This window comes from Giraffa tippelskirchi, chromosome X, assembly GCF_054371585.1.
Source record: "Giraffa tippelskirchi isolate mGirTip1 chromosome X, T2T-mGirTip1v1.2.pri, whole genome shotgun sequence".
Taxonomy (NCBI): Eukaryota; Metazoa; Chordata; class Mammalia; order Artiodactyla; family Giraffidae; genus Giraffa; species Giraffa tippelskirchi.
In genome coordinates, this window is record NC_137289.1 from 37,366,841 (window position 1) to 37,381,896 (window position 15,056).

Consider the following 15,056-nt stretch of genomic DNA (forward strand, 5'->3'; position numbering starts at 1 on the left):
CAGGATCCGCAGGAAGGGCCTGCACGCCTTGCTCAAAATGGTTCCGCTTGCTGGCAGTGTTGCTCCAGAAATGCCAGCCACCCTCTGGAGCTGGGCGCCTCCCTCCGCCCTTTGCGTGTTCAGAAAGGCCCATGGTAGCCAAAAACACCTTCCAAACTCTGCCAGCTGGGTTGGCTCCACTGGAATGTTGGGGATAGACCCGTGTCCTCTTTCGGGGGCTCTCCTGGGCTGGAAGACCATAGGGAAAAGGGCATCCAGAGGAGCCGTCCAACTCTGGGTCCACGTCCACAGCAGTCTCTGGGACTCTGAGGCGAGTGGCCTGGCCGCTGCCTCCTGGGGAGACCGGGAAGTGATGGATTCTGTCACTTTGTTGTTACTGATGAGGGTTAGGATCAGAATTACCTGGATGATTCACGAATTAGGGTTTGGTTGAAAACCCTTGCCTCGTGGAATACATCCAGGTTCTAGCCGTGCATCGTAGTGTGTGCTCCTGTCATAATGGGTCCTTTTGCAATAGGTGTAGACATTGGTCCCCACAGAGCACTCTTACTTAAGTGGCTCCGTCCACTTTGGTAACTTGTTTCTAGCTAGGTGACTGAGTGTGCTGAACAAACCCTAGACTTATGTCATGTGTCCCTTCTGCCAGGACACTCATCCCTCATGGGAATCAATTAAGTGCTGAGCGGGAGAACGTTTGTGTATCTGTGCATGCAGGGCTAACAGGTTATTCTTTTCGGAAACCTCAGGGCCGGTAGTGTAGGTGAGCAGAAAAGGGCATCGGTATGTTAGACCGCAGCCTCAGTCCACAACACTGAGTCTAAATGGTTACAGTGAGTTACATCACAGTGGGTTTGCAGTATAAGGTCCAGACCATCTAGACATTTATGCTGAGTTCTCCTAGGGGTAGGTAGTGTGGTTTGATCGGGTGTTTTGGTTTGTTTTCTCCTAATGGGACTTTGTGGTGACTGGTGTGTTTTTTGTTTTCGTTGGTTACTTATCGTTTTCAAGCCGAATTCTTCCTGAAGGATATTGATCTGCATCTGTGGCAAAGGTATTCAACGGTATTTTCTTTCCTCTTCAGGTCGCGGTTTGCTAAAATAATGAAAGAGAGTGATCAACGGCTCATATGTTGCCTTGGTGTGGAGCCAGCGTTGAGGCACAGACGAAGAGCAGACACTGATTTCAGACGTCTCATAGGTACGTAACACAGCCCTCAGTTGTGCTTTGGTTCCGTTACCCGCTTCTGAAGAGTAGGCACCTCTCTCAGGGCAGGTCTCTCACTGAACTTCTCGGGTTACTGTCTGGTTAGTAGCGTGTTCAGGCATACTTCGTCGCCATAGTTGTATCATCGTAATGATCAGAAACGTTTTCCCTGTTTGCTTCAACTACCAACCATTTGCAAGTTCAAAGGTGCCCGAATTGCATTTAAACTCAAGCCCGGCAAGGGCCATTATTTTCCTGGAGCCGATGTCACACATCTGATGGGTGTGGAAGCGAACTCCCAGGTGTACTTTGTGTTTTCCTCCTTTGCAGGTCAGAAAGATGATTTTCTGAAGTATTTTAGTGCAGTTTATACTGGTTCCATGGAGGTCCGTCCTTAATGCTGAGACTGAGCAAAGGCATGGTTAGTTCAGCAACCTGAGTCCTTCTAAACCTACCAAAGTAGCCTTCCTGCAGGATGGGCCAGGTGGCCGGCGGCAGGAGCTTCAGCGCCTTGTTCCTGAACATGGCCGCCACCGACAGCACGCCCCCGAGGGCTTGACAGCCAGGGGCTCCTTGGTGGGCGAGCCCGGCCCCAGACAGCACTACCTGTTGCTCCCACACCGGCTCTGGTGAGGTGCCAGGCAGTCAGGTTCGCCCAGGATCTTCTGAGTGCTCGAAACCCTCACTCCCCAGGGCCTCTCTTCACAGGCCTTCCCCCAGCAGGATCCGCAGGAAGGGCCTGCACGCCTTGCTCAAAATGGTTCCGCTTGCTGGCAGTGTTGCTCCAGAAATGCCAGCCACCCTCTGGAGCTGGGCGCCTCCCTCCGCCCTTTGCGTGTTCAGAAAGGCCCATGGTAGCCAAAAACACCTTCCAAACTCTGCCAGCTGGGTTGGCTCCACTGGAATGTTGGGGAAAGACCCGTGTCCTCTTTCGGGGGCTCTCCTGGGCTGGAAGACCATCGGGAAAAGGGCATCCAGAGGAGCCGTCCAACTCTGGGTCCACGTCCACAGCAGTCTCTGGGACTCTGAGGCGAGTGGCCTGGCCGCTGCCTCCTGGGGAGACCGGGAAGTGATGGATTCTGTCACTTTGTTGTTACTGATGAGGGTTAGGATCAGAATTACCTGGATGATTCACGAATTAGGGTTTGGTTGAAAACCCTTGCCTCGTGGAATACATCCAGGTTCTAGCCGTGCATCGTAGTGTGTGCTCCTGTCATAATGGGTCCTTTTGCAATAGGTGTAGACATTGGTCCCCACAGAGCACTCTTACTTAAGTGGCTCCGTCCACTTTGGTAACTTGTTTCTAGCTAGGTGACTGAGTGTGCTGAACAAACCCTAGACTTATGTCATGTGTCCCTTCTGCCAGGACACTCATCCCTCATGGGAATCAATTAAGTGCTGAGTGGGAGAACGTTTGTGTATCTGTGCATGCAGGGCTAACAGGTTATTCTTTTCGGAAACCTCAGGGCCGGTAGTGTAGGTGAGCAGAAAAGGGCATCGGTATGTTAGACCGCAGCCTCAGTCCACAACACTGAGTCTAAATGGTTACAGTGAGTTACATCACAGTGGGTTTGCAGTATAAGGTCCAGACCATCTAGACATTTATGCTGACTTCTCCTAGGGATAGGTAGTGTGGTTTGATCGGGTGTTTTGGTTTGTTTTCTCTTAATGGGACTTTGTGGTGACTGGTGTGTTTTTTGTTTTCGTTGGTTACTTATCGTTTTCAAGCCGAATTCTTCCTGAAGGATATTGATCTGCATCTGTGGCAAAGGTATTCAACGGTATTTTCTTTCCTCTTCAGGTCGCGGTTTGCTAAAATAATGAAAGAGAGTGATCAACGGCTCATATGTTGCCTTTGTGTGGAGCCAGCGTTGAGGCACAGACGAAGAGCAGACACTGATTTCAGACGTCTCATAGGTACGTAACACAGCCCTCATTGTGCTTTGGTTCCGTTACCCGCTTCTGAACTGTAGGCACCTCTCTCAGGGCAGGTCTCTCACTGAACTTCTCGGGTTACTATCTGGTTAGTAGCGTGTTCAGGCATACTTCGTCGCCATAGTTGTATCATCGTAATGATCAGAAACGTTTTCCCTGTTTGCTTCAACTACCAACCCTTTGCAAGTTCAAAGGTGCCCGAATTGCATTTAAACTCAAGCCCGGCAAGGGCCATTATTTTCCCGGAGCCGATGTCACACATCTGATGGGTGTGGAAGCGAACTCCCAGGTGTACTTTGTGTTTTCCTCCTTTGCAGGTCAGAAAGATGATTTTCTGAAGTATTTTAGTGCAGTTTATACTGGTTCCATGGAGGTCCGTCCTTAATGCTGAGACTGAGCAAAGGCATGGTTAGTTCAGCAACCTGAGTCCTTCTAAACCTACCAAAGTAGCCTTCCTGCAGGATGGGCCAGGTGGCCGGCGGCAGGAGCTTCAGCGCCTTGTTCCTGAACATGGCCGCCACCGACAGCACCCCCCCGAGGGCTTGACAGCCAGGGGCTCCTTGGTGGGCGAGCCCGGCCCCAAACAGCACTACCTGTTGCTCCCACACCGGCTCTGGTGAGGTGCCAGGCAGTCAGGTTTGCCCAGGATCTTCTGAGTGCTCGAAACCCTCACTCCCCAGGGCCTCTCTTCACAGGCCTTCCCCCAGCAGGATCCGCAGGAAGGGCCTGCACGCCTTGCTCAAAATGGTTCCGCTTGCTGGCAGTGTTGCTTCAGAAATGCCAGCCACCCTCTGGAGCTGGGCGCCTCCCTCCGCCCTTTGCGTGTTCAGAAAGGCCCATGGTAGCCAAAAACACCTTCCAAACTCTGCCAGCTGGGTTGGCTCCACTGGAATGTTGGGGAAAGACCCGTGTCCTCTTTCGGGGGCTCTCCTGGGCTGGAAGACCATAGGGAGAAGGGCATCCAGAGGAGCCGTCCAGCTCTGGGTCCACGTCCACAGCAGTCTCTGGGACTCTGAGGCGAGTGGCCTGGCCGCTGCCTCCTGGGGAGACCGAGAAGTGATGGATTCTGTCACTTTGTTGTTACTGATGAGGGTTAGGATCAGAATTACCTGGATGATTCACGAATTAGGGTTTGGTTGAAAACCCTTGCCTCGTGGAATACATCCAGGTTCTAGCCGTGCATCGTAGTGTGTGCTCCTGTCATAATGGGTCCTTTTGCAATAGGTGTAGACATTGGTCCCCACAGAGCACTCTTACTTAAGTGGCTCCGTCCACGTTGGTAACTTGTTTCTAGCTAGGTGACTGAGTGTGCTGAACAAACCCTAGACTTATGTCATGTGTCCCTTCTGCCAGGACACTCATCCCTCATGGGAATCAATTAAGTGCTGAGCGGGAGATCGTTTATGTATCTGTACTTGCAGGGCTAACAGGTTATTCTTTTCGGAAACCTCAGGGCCGGTAGTGTAGGTGAGCAGAAAAGGGCATCGGTATGTTAGACCGCAGCCTCAGTCCACAACACTGAGTCTAAATGGTTACAGTGAGTTACATCACAGTGGGTTTGCAGTATAAGGTGCAGACCATCTAGACATTTATGCTGACTTCTCCTAGGGGTAGGTAGTGTGGTTTGATCGGGTGTTTTGGTTTGTTTTCTCCTAATGGGACTTTGTGGTGACTGGTGTGTTTTTTGTTTTTGTTGGTTACTTATCGTTTTCAAGCCGAATTCTTCCTGAAGGATATTGATCTGCATCTGTGGCAAAGGTATTCAACGGTATTTTCTTTCCTCTTCAGGTCGCGGTTTGCTAAAATAATGAAAGAGAGTGATCAACGGCTCATATGTTGCCTTGGTGTGGAGCCAGCGTTGAGGCACAGACGAAGAGCAGACACTGATTTCAGACGTTTCATAGGTACGTAACACAGCGCTCAGTTGTGCTTTGGTTCCGTTACCCGCTTCTGAACAGTAGGCAACTCTCTCAGGGCAGGTCTCTCACTGAACTTCTCGGGTTACTGTCTGTTTAGTATCGTGTTCAGGCATACTTCGTCGCCATAGTTGTATCATCGTAATGATCAGAAACGTTTTCCCTGTTTGCTTCAACTACCAACCCTTTGCAAGTTCAAAGGTGCCCGAATTGCATTTAAACTCAAGCCCGGCAAGGGCCATTATTTTCCTGGAGCCGATGTCACACATCTGATGGGTGTGGAAGCGAACTCCCAGGTGTACTTTGTGTTTTCCTCCTTTGCAGGTCAGAAAGATGATTTTCTGAAGTATTTTAGTGCAGTTTATACTGGTTCCATGGAGGTCCGTCCTTAATGCTGAGACTGAGCAAAGGCATGGTTAGTTCAGCAACCTGAGTCCTTCTAAACCTACCAAAGTAGCCTTCCTGCAGGATGGGCCAGGTGGCCGGCGGCAGGAGCTTCAGCGCCTTGTTCCTGAACATGGCCGCCACGGACAGCACGCCCCCGAGGGCTTGACAGCCAGGGGCTCCTTGGTGGGCGAGCCCGGCCCCAAACAGCACTACCTGTTGCTCCCACACCGGCTCTGGTGAGGTGCCAGGCAGTCAGGTTCGCCCAGGATCTTCTGAGTGCTCGAAACCCTCACTCCTCAGGGCCTCTCTTCACAGGCTTTCCCCCAGCAGGATCCGCAGGAAGGGCCTGCACACCTTGCTCAAAATGGTTCCGCTTGCTGGCAGTGTTGCTCCAGAAATGCCAGCCACCCTCTGGAGCTGGGCGCCTCCCTCCGCCCTTTGCGTGTTCAGAAAGGCCCATGGTAGCCAAAAACACCTTCCAAACTCTGCCAGCTGGGTTGGCTCCACTGGAATGTTGGGGAAAGACCTGTGTCCTCTTTCGGGGGCTCTCCAGGGCTGGAAGACCATAGGGAGAAGGGCATCCAGAGGAGCCGTCCAGCTCTGGGTCCACGTCCACAGCAGTCTCTGGGACTCTGAGGCGAGTGGCCTGGCTGCTGCCTCCTGGGGAGACCGGGAAGTGATGGATTCTGTCACTTTGTTGTTACTGATGAGGGTTAGGATCAGAATTACCTGGATGATTCACGAATTAGTGTTTGGTTGAAAACCCTTGCCTCGTGGAATACATCCAGGTTCTAGCCGTGCATCGTAGTGTGTGCTCCTGTCATAATGGGTCCTTTTGCAATAGGTGTAGACATTGGTCCCCACAGAGCACTCTTACTTAAGTGGCTCCGTCCACGTTGGTAACTTGTTTCTAGCTAGGTGACTGAGTGTGCTGAACAAACCCTAGACTTATGCATGTGTCCCTTCTGCCAGGACACTCATCCCTCATGGGAATCAATTAAGTGCTGAGCGGGAGAACGTTTGTGTATCTGTGCATGCAGGGCTAACAGGTTATTCTTTTCGGAAACCTCAGGGCCGGTAGTGTAGGTGAGCAGAAAAGGGCATCGGTATGTTAGACCGCAGCGTCAGTCCACAACACTGAGTCTAAATGGTTACAGTGAGTTACATCACAGTGGGTTTGCAGTGTAAGGTCGAGACCATCTAGACATTTATGCTGACTTCTCCTAAGGGTAGGTAGTGTGGTTTGATCGGGTGTTTAGGTTTGTTTTCTCCTAATGGGACGTTGTGGTGACTGGTGTGTTTTTTGTTTTCGTTGGTTACTTATCGTTTTGAAGCCGAATTCTTCCTGAAGGATATTGATGTGCATCTGTGGCAAAGGTATTCAACGGTATTTTCTTTCCTCTTCAGGTCGCGGTTTGCTAAAATAATGAAAGAGAGTGATCAACGGCTCATATGTTGCCTTGGTGTGGAGCCAGCGTTGAGGCACAGACGAAGAGCAGACACTGATTTCAGACGTCTCACAGGTACGTAACACAGCCCTCAGTTGTGCTTTGGTTCCGTTACCCGCTTCTGAACAGTAGGCACCTCTCTCAGGGCAGGTCTCTCACTGAACTTCTCGGGTTACTGTCTGGTTAGTATCGTGTTCAGGCATACTTCGTCGCCATAGTTGTATCATCGTAATGATCAGAAACGTTTTCCCTGTTTGCTTCAACTACCAACCCTTTGCAAGTTCAAAGGTGCCCGAATTGCATTTAAACTCAAGCCCGGCAAGGGCCATTATTTTCCTGGAGCCGATGTCACACATCTGATGGGTGTGGAAGCGAACTCCCAGGTGTACTTTGTGTTTTCCTCCTTTGCAGGTCAGAAAGATGATTTTCTGAAGTATTTTAGTGCAGTTTATACTGGTTCCATGGAGGTCCGTCCTTAATGCTGAGACTGAGCAAAGGCATGGTTAGTTCAGCAACCTGAGTCCTTCTAAACCTACCGAAGTAGCCTTCCTGCAGGATGGGCCAGGTGGCCGGCGGCAGGAGCTTCAGTGCCTTGTTCCTGAACATGGCCGCCACCGACAGCACGCCCCCGAGGGCTTGACAGCCAGGGGCTCCTTGGTGGGCGAGCCCGGCCCCAAACAGCACTACCTGTTGCTCCCACACCGGCTCTGGTGAGGTGCCAGGCAGTCAGGTTCGCCCAGGATCTTCTGAGTGCTCGAAACCCTCACTCCCCAGGGCCTCTCTTCACAGGCCTTCCCCCAGCAGGATCCGCAGGAAGGGCCTGCACGCCTTGCTCAAAATGGTTCCGCTTGCTGGCAGTGTTGCTCCAGAAATGCCAGCCACCCTCTGGAGCTGGGCGCCTCCCTCCGCCCTTTGCGTGTTCAGAAAGGCCCATGGTAGCCAAAAACACCTTCCAAACTCTGCCAGCTGGGTTGGCTCCACTGGAATGTTGGGGAAAGACCCGTGTCCTCTTTCGGGGGCTCTCCTGGGCTGCAAGATCATAGGGAAAAGGGCATCCAGAGGAGCCGTCCAACTCTGGGTCCACGTCCACAGCAGTCTCTGGGACTCTGAGGCGAGTGGCCTGGCCGCTGCCTCCTGGGGAGACCGGGAAGTGATGGATTCTGTCACTTTGTTGTTACTGATGAGGGTTAGGATCAGAATTACCTGGATGATTCACGAATTAGGGTTTGGTTGAAAACCCTTGCCACGTGGAATACATCCAGGTTCTAGCCGTGCATCGTAGTGTGTGCTCCTGTCATAATGGGTCCTTTTGCAATAGGTGTAGACATTGGTCCCCACAGAGCACTCTTACTTAAGTGGCTCCGTCCACGTTGGTAACTTGTTTCTAGCTAGGTGACTGAGTGTGCTGAACAAACCCTAGACTTATGTCATGTGTCCCTTCTGCCAGGACACTCATCCCTCATGGGAATCAATTAAGTGCTGAGCGGGAGAACGTTTGTGTATCTGTGCATGCAGGGCTAACAGGTTATTCTTTTCGGAAACCTCAGGGCCGGTAGTGTAGGTGAGCAGAAAAGGGCATCGGTATGTTAGACCGCAGCCTCAGTCCACAACACTGAGTCTAAATGGTTACAGTGAGTTACATCACAGTGGGTTTGCAGTATAAGGTCGAGACCATCTAGACATTTATGCTGACTTCTCCTAGGGGTAGGTAGTGTGGTTTGATCGGGTGTTTAGGTTTGTTTTCTCCTAATGGGACATTGGGGTGACTGGTGTGTTTTTTGTTTTCGTTGGTTACTTATCGTTTTGAAGCCGAATTCTTCCTGAAGGATATTGATCTGCATCTGTGGCAAAGGTATTCAACGGTATTTTCTTTCCTCTTCAGGTCGCGGTTTGCTAAAATAATGAAAGAGAGTGATCAACGGCTCATATGTTGCCTTGGTGTGGAGCCAGCGTTGAGGCACAGACGAAGAGCAGACACTGATTTCAGACGTCTCATAGGTACGTAACACAGCCCTCAGTTGTGCTTTGGTTCCGTTACCCGCTTCTGAACAGTAGGCACCTCTCTCAGGGCAGGTCTCTCACTGAACTTCTCGGGTTACTGTCTGGTTAGTAGCGTGTTCAGGCATACTTCGTCGCCATAGTTGTATCATCGTAATGATCAGAAACGTTTTCCCTGTTTGCTTCAACTACCAACCCTTTGCAAGTTCAAAGGTGCCCGAATTGCATTTAAACTCAAGCCCGGCAAGGGCCATTATTTTCCTGGAGCCGATGTCACACATCTGATGGGTGTGGAAGCGAACTCCCAGGTGTACTTTGTGTTTTCCTCCTTTGCAGGTCAGAAAGATGATTTTCTGAAGTATTTTAGTGCAGTTTATACTGGTTCCATGGAGGTCCGTCCTTAATGCTGAGACTGAGCAAAGGCATGGTTAGTTCAGCAACCTGAGTCCTTCTAAACCTACCGAAGTAGCCTTCCTGCAGGATGGGCCAGGCGGCCGGCGGCAGGAGCTTCAGTGCCTTGTTCCTGAACATGGCCGCCACCGACAGCACGCCCCCGAGGGCTTGACAGCCAGGGGCTCCTTGGTGGGCGAGCCCGGCCCCAAACAGCACTACCTGTTGCTCCCACACCGGCTCTGGTGAGGTGCCAGGCAGTCAGGTTCGCCCAGGATCTTCTGAGTGCTCGAAACCCTCACTCCCCAGGGCCTCTCTTCACAGGCCTTCCCCCAGCAGGATCCGCAGGAAGGGCCTGCACGCCTTGCTCAAAATGGTTCCGCTTGCTGGCAGTGTTGCTCCAGAAATGCCAGCCACCCTCTGGAGCTGGGCGCCTCCCTCCGCCCTTTGCGTGTTCAGAAAGGCCCATGGTAGCCAAAAACACCTTCCAAACTCTGCCAGCTGGGTTGGCTCCACTGGAATGTTGGGGAAAGACCCGTGTCCTCTTTCGGGGGCTCTCCTGGGCTGCAAGACCATAGGGAAAAGGGCATCCAGAGGAGCCGTCCAACTCTGGGTCCACGTCCACAGCAGTCTCTGGGACTCTGAGGCGAGTGGCCTGGCCGCTGCCTCCTGGGGAGACCGGGAAGTGATGGATTCTGTCACTTTGTTGTTACTGATGAGGGTTAGGATCAGAATTACCTGGATGATTCACGAATTAGGGTTTGGTTGAAAACCCTTGCCTCGTGGAATACATCCAGGTTCTAGCCGTGCATCGTAGTGTGTGCTCCTGTCATAATGGGTCCTTTTGCAATAGGTGTAGACATTGGTCCCCACAGAGCACTCTTACTTAAGTGGCTCCGTCCACTTTGGTAACTTGTTTCTAGCTAGGTGACTGAGTGTGCTGAACAAACCCTAGACTTATGTCATGTGTCCCTTCTGCCAGGACACTCATCCCTCATGGGAATCAATTAAGTGCTGAGCGGGAGATCGTTTGTGTATCTGTACATGCAGGGCTAACAGGTTATTCTTTTCGGAAACCTCAGGGCCGGTAGTGTAGGTGAGCAGAAAAGGGCATCGGTATGTTAGACCGCAGCCTCAGTCCACAACACTGAGGCTAAATGGTTACAGTGAGTTACATCACAGTGGGTTTGCAGTATAAGGTGCAGACCATCTAGACATTTATGCTGACTTCTCCTAGGGGTAGGTAGTGTGGTTTGATCGGGTGTTTTGGTTTGTTTTCTCCTAATGGGACTTTGTGGTGACTGGTGTGTTTTTTGTTTTTGTTGGTTACTTATCGTTTTCAAGCCGAATTCTTCCTGAAGGATATTGATCTGCATCTGTGGCAAAGGTATTCAATGGTATTTTCTTTCCTCTTCAGCTCGCGGTTTGCTAAAATAATGAAAGAGAGTGATCAACGTCTCATATGTTGCCTTGGTGTGGAGCCAGCGTTGAGGCACAGACGAAGAGCAGACACTGATTTCAGACGTCTCATAGGTACGTAACACAGCCCTCAGTTGTGCTTTGGTTCCGTTACCCGCTTCTGAACAGTAGGCACCTCTCTCAGGGCAGGTCTCTCACTGAACTTCTCGGGTTACTGTCTGGTTAGTATCGTGTTCAGGCATACTTCGTCGCCATAGTTGTATCATCGTAATGATCAGAAACGTTTTCCCTGTTTGCTTCAACTACCAACCCTTTGCAAGTTCAAAGGTGCCCGAATTGCATTTAAACTCAAGCCCGGCAAGGGCCATTATTTTCCCGGAGCCGATGTCACACATCTGATGGGTGTGGAAGCGAACTCCCAGGTGTACTTTGTGTTTTCCTCCTTTGCAGGTCAGAAAGATGATTTTCTGAAGTATTTTAGTGCAGTTTATACTGGTTCCATGGAGGTCCGTCCTTAATGCTGAGACTGAGCAAAGGCATGGTTAGTTCAGCAACCTGAGTCCTTCTAAACCTACCAAAGTAGCCTTCCTGCAGGATGGGCCAGGTGGCCGGCGGCAGGAGCTTCAGCGCCTTGTTCCTGAACATGGCCGCCACGGACAGCACGCCCCCGAGGGCTTGACAGCCAGGGGCTCCTTGGTGGGCGAGCCCGGCCCCAAACAGCACTACCTGTTGCTCCCACACCGGCTCTGGTGAGGTGCCAGGCAGTCAGGTTCGCCCAGGATCTTCTGAGTGCTCGAAACCCTCACTCCCCAGGGCCTCTCTTCACAGGCCTTCCCCCAGCAGGATCCGCAGGAAGGGCCTGCACGCCTTGCTCAAAATGGTTCCGCTTGCTGGCAGTGTTGCTCCAGAAATGCCAGCCACCCTCTGGAGCTGGGCGCCTCCCTCCGCCCTTTGCGTGTTCAGAAAGGCCCATGGTAGCCAAAAACACCTTCCAAACTCTGCCACCTGGGTTGGCTCCACTGGAATGTTGGGGAAAGACCTGTGTCCTCTTTCGGGGGCTCTCCAGGGCTGGAAGACCATAGGGAGAAGGGCATCCAGAGGAGCCGTCCAGCTCTGGGTCCACGTCCACAGCAGTCTCTGGGACTCTGAGGCGAGTGGCCTGGCCGCTGCCTCCTGGGGAGACCGGGAAGTGATGGATTCTGTCACTTTGTTGTTACTGATGAGGGTTAGGATCAGAATTACCTGGATGATTCACGAATTAGGGTTTGGTTGAAAACCCTTGCCTCGTGGAATACATCCAGGTTCTAGCCGTGCATCGTAGTGTGTGCTCCTGTCATAATGGGTCCTTTTGCAATAGGTGTAGACATGGGTCCCCACAGAGCACTCTTACTTAAGTGGCTCCGTCCACTTTGGTAACTTGTTTCTAGCTAGGTGACTGAGTGTGCTGAACAAACCCTAGACTTATGTCATGTGTCCCTTCTGCCAGGACACTCATCCCTCATGGGAATCAATTAAGTGCTGAGCGGGAGAACGTTTGTGTATCTGTACATGCAGGGCTAACAGGTTATTCTTTTCGGAAACCTCAGGGCCGGTAGTGTAGGTGAGCAGAAAAGGGCATCGGTATGTTAGACCGCAGCCTCAGTCCACAACACTGAGTCTAAATGGTTACAGTGAGTTACATCACAGTGGGTTTGCAGTATAAGGTCCAGACCATCTAGACATTTATGCTGACTTCTCCTAGGGGTAGGTAGTGTGGTTTGATCGGGTGTTTTGGTTTGTTTTCTCTTAATGGGACTTTGTGGTGACTGGTGTGTTTTTTGTTTTCGTTGGTTACTTATCGTTTTGAAGCCGAATTCTTCCTGAAGGATATTGATCTGCATCTGTGGCAAAGGTATTCAACGGTATTTTCTTTCCTCTTCAGGTCGCGGTTTGCTAAAATAATGAAAGAGAGTGATCAACGGCTCATATGTTGCCTTGGTGTGGAGCCAGCGTTGAGGCACAGACGAAGAGCAGACACTGATTTCAGACGTCTCATAGGTACGTAACACAGCCCTCAGTTGTGCTTTGGTTCCGTTACCCGCTTCTGAAGATTAGGCACCTCTCTCAGGGCAGGTCTCTCACTGAACTTCTCGGGTTACTGTCTGGTTAGTAGCGTGTTCAGGCATACTTCGTCGCCATAGTTTTATCATCGTAATGATCAGAAACGTTTTCCCTGTTTGCTTCAACTACCAACCCTTTGCAAGTTCAAAGGTGCCCGAATTGCATTTAAACTCAAGCCCGGCAAGGGCCATTATTTTCCCGGAGCCGATGTCACACATCTGATGGGTGTGGAAGCTAACTCCCAGGTATACTTTGTGTTTTCCTCCTTTGCAGGTCAGAAAGATGATTTTCTGAAGTATTTTAGTGCAGTTTATACTGGTTCCATGGAGGTCCGTCCTTAATGCTGAGACTGAGCAAAGGCATGGTTAGTTCAGCAACCTGAGTCCTTCTAAACCTACCAAAGTAGCCTTCCTGCAGGATGGGCCAGGTGGCCGGCGGCAGGAGCTTCAGCGCCTTGTTCCTGAACATGGCCGCCACCGACAGCACGCCCCCGAGGGCTTGACAGCCAGGGGCTCCTTGGTGGGCGAGCCCGGGCCCAAACAGCACTACCAGTTGCTCCCACACCGGCTCTGGTGAGGTGCCAGGCAGTCAGGTTCGCCCAGGATCTTCTGAGTGCTCGAAACCCTCACTCCCCAGGGCCTCTCTTCACAGGCTTTCCCCCAGCAGGATCCGCAGGAAGGGCCTGCACGCCTTGCTCAAAATGGTTCCGCTTGCTGGCAGTGTTGCTCCAGAAATGCCAGCCACCCTCTGGAGCTGGGCGCCTCCCTCCGCCCTTTGCGTGTTCAGAAAGGCCCGTGGTAGCCAAAAACACCTTCCAAACTCTGCCAGCTGGGTTGGCTCCACTGGAATGTTGGGGAAAGACCTGTGTCCTCTTTCGGGGGCTCTCCAGGGCTGGAAGACCATAGGGAGAAGGGCATCCAGAGGAGCCGTCCAGCTCTGGGTCCACGTCCACAGCAGTCTCTGGGACTCTGAGGCGAGTGGCCTGGCTGCTGCCTCCTGGGGAGACCGGGAAGTGATGGATTCTGTCACTTTGTTGTTACTGATGAGGGTTAGGATCAGAATTACCTGGATGATTCACGAATTAGGGTTTGGTTGAAAACCCTTGCCACGTGGACTACATCCAGGTTCTAGCCGTGCATCGTAGTGTGTGCTCCTGTCATAATGGGTCCTTTTGCAATAGGTGTAGACATTGGTCCCCACAGAGCACTCTTACTTAAGTGGCTCCGTCCACTTTGGTAACTTGTTTCTAGCTAGGTGACTGAGTGTGCTGAACAAACCCTAGACTTATGTCATGTGTCCCTTCTGCCAGGACACTCATCCCTCATGGGAATCAATTAAGTGCTGAGCGGGAGAACGTTTGTGTATCTGTGCATGCAGGGCTAACAGGTTATTCTTTTCGGAAACCTCAGGGCCGGTAGTGTAGGTGAGCAGAAAAGGGCATCGGTATGTTAGACCGCAGCCTCAGTCCTCAACACTGAGTCTAAATGGTTACAGTGAGTTACATCACAGTGGGTTTGCAGTATAAGGTCCAGACCATCTAGACATTTATGCTGAGTTCTCCTAGGGGTAGGTAGTGTGGTTTGATCGGGTGTTTTGGTTTGTTTTCTCTTAATGGGACTTTGTGGTGACTGGTGTGTTTTTTGTTTTCGTTGGTTACTTATCGTTTTGAAGCCGAATTCTTCCTGAAGTATATTGATCTGCATCTGTGGCAAAGGTATTCAACGGTATTTTCTTTCCTCTTCAGGTCGCAGTTTGCTAAAATAATGAAAGAGAGTGATCAACGGCTCATATGTTGCCTTGGTGTGGAGCCAGCGTTGAGGCACAGACGAAGAGCAGACACTGATTTCAGACGTCTCATAGGTACGTAACACAGCCCTCAGTTGTGCTTTGGTTCCGTTACCCGCTTCTGAAGAGTAGGCACCTCTCTCAGGGCAGGTCTCTCACTGAACTTCTCGGGTTACTGTCTGGTTAGTAGCGTGTTCAGGCATACTTCGTCGCCATAGTTGTATCATCGTAATGATCAGAAACGTTTTCCCTGTTTGCTTCAACTACCAACCATTTGCAAGTTCAAAGGTGCCCGAATTGCATTTAAACTCAAGCCCGGCAAGGGCCATTATTTTGCTGGAGCCGATGTCACATATCTGATGGGTGTGGAAGCGAACTCCCAGGTGTACTTTGTGTTTTCCTCCTTTGCAGGTCAGAAAGATGATTTTCTGAAGTATTTTAGTGCAGTTTATACTGGTTCCATGGAGGTCCGTCC

At 51.3% G+C, this 15,056-nt stretch overlaps 1 long non-coding RNA gene across 1 annotated transcript in view; it reads left to right on the plus strand.

Annotated features, from left to right (window-relative positions):
- The window catches only part of LOC145536425 (uncharacterized), a 325,058-nt gene that overhangs the window by 29,689 nt on the left and 280,313 nt on the right, over nt 1-15,056 (plus strand). Inside the window, exons 17-24 of the long non-coding RNA XR_014075840.1 lie at nt 1,082-1,197; nt 3,005-3,120; nt 4,927-5,042; nt 6,849-6,964; nt 8,772-8,887; nt 10,695-10,810; nt 12,618-12,733; nt 14,541-14,656. This is a non-coding gene — a long non-coding RNA (uncharacterized LOC145536425). The remainder of the gene's footprint in view (nt 1-1,081; nt 1,198-3,004; nt 3,121-4,926; nt 5,043-6,848; nt 6,965-8,771; nt 8,888-10,694; nt 10,811-12,617; nt 12,734-14,540; nt 14,657-15,056) is intronic.